The 1,352-nt window shown below is 39.2% G+C and overlaps 1 protein-coding gene across 1 annotated transcript in view; it reads right to left on the bottom strand.

Annotated features, from left to right (window-relative positions):
* enpp5 (ectonucleotide pyrophosphatase/phosphodiesterase 5) overlaps positions 1 to 942 on the bottom strand; it is a gene marked incomplete in the record, with an annotated part of 12,584 nt that extends 11,642 nt beyond the window's left edge. Inside the window, 1 exon segment of the mRNA XM_014026688.1 lies at positions 726 to 942.
* Positions 943 to 1,352: the final 410 nt, after the last annotated feature.

Here is a 1,352-nt window from a genome sequence, read left to right on the forward strand (position 1 = left end):
AAGTAATATTTTAATGCGGCACATGCAAAGTTGAATAAAGTATTAAAAAATACTGAAACAGTTTTTCAATACATAAATATCAGATTGATACACCGTCAATTTTTATGATAAAATTACAGTTTTTTTAATGTGCATAAAGTTTGGTTTTTCACAGTAAAATGACTGTATAAAAAGTACTGTAAAAATCTATTATTACATTTAGTTTTACAGTTCTGATGTACTTCTTTTACTGAGGGGTGAAAAGCAGTATATCTACTGTTGCCAACAATGTTTTTTTTATTTTAATGAGACGTTTAAACGAAACAATGCTGAGGAAATAACTTTATTTACATTTATTTAGAGTACAATACTATATTAAAAATACTGATCTAAAACTAAATATTAGGCAGTTGAAGTATAAATATATTACAGCTGGTATGTTCTACAGATAACAGTCAGAGTTAATGATAAGTATTTAATGATGACCTGAGAGCAGCAGCTTTGACACTTGAACGCATCATGTCTGTAAACAACAACAATGACGTCATAAACAATTAAACTGAGGTTCGACACTAAAGGGCAGAACCAGTCCACAGTTCTTCTGCCTTTTATTTCTTTGTGCTACACTGCTAAATGCTAAATAATAATAATAAAACCGAGCAGTTCGGGTTTGCAACAAGAACCAGACCCAGAATCGAGTCCAGTAGGAACGATAAGACCATGCAGAACACTGTCAACAAGCTTACCTTCTTTATCTCATGCAAACAGAACACTGGCTCGGTCCAGTCGCTGCACACCGACAGAAACAGCAGAACCAGTTTGGGTTCTGCTCGCCGGCCGGAAGTCCCGCCTTCCAACCCACCGTGCCGGTACCGGTACGTCTCTGCTGGTTTACTCACAGCCAGTAAAACAAAAACAGCCTTAGTGGTGTCTGTCCTCTGTTCGCTGCAGACCTCAGAACCGACAAAGTGCGCGAGCTTCAATGACGTAATGCGGACCTGAGAAAGGCGCGAGGGGCGCTGGGAGAAGGGGGCGGGAGACACAGGACTTGGTATCAAGTCAAGTCCTTTMTGCTCTGAAAAGAACTATAAATATCTTACCTGTTACAGATGTTACCTGATCGCTCTTTAAACGACCCTGATTTGTCCTTTTTAAAATGCAGACAYGAACACAGCAAGCYTTTTACCATCAATGCAGCACATATTTGTAATTCTGTGGTCATTTGTAAGTACAAATAGAGGCAGCAGCAGCTAGCTGTAGCAGCGTGGGGCACCTCCTGGATTGATGTAATKAGAAGACATAGCAATCAGGTTTCACTTCCTCGTGCAGCCTGACAAAACAACAAGATGCAAAATTATTGTTCGTGTAAAGTG

This window comes from Austrofundulus limnaeus, unplaced genomic scaffold (genome assembly GCF_001266775.1).
Source record: "Austrofundulus limnaeus strain Quisiro unplaced genomic scaffold, Austrofundulus_limnaeus-1.0 Scaffold581, whole genome shotgun sequence".
NCBI lineage: Eukaryota > Metazoa > Chordata > Actinopteri > Cyprinodontiformes > Rivulidae > Austrofundulus > Austrofundulus limnaeus.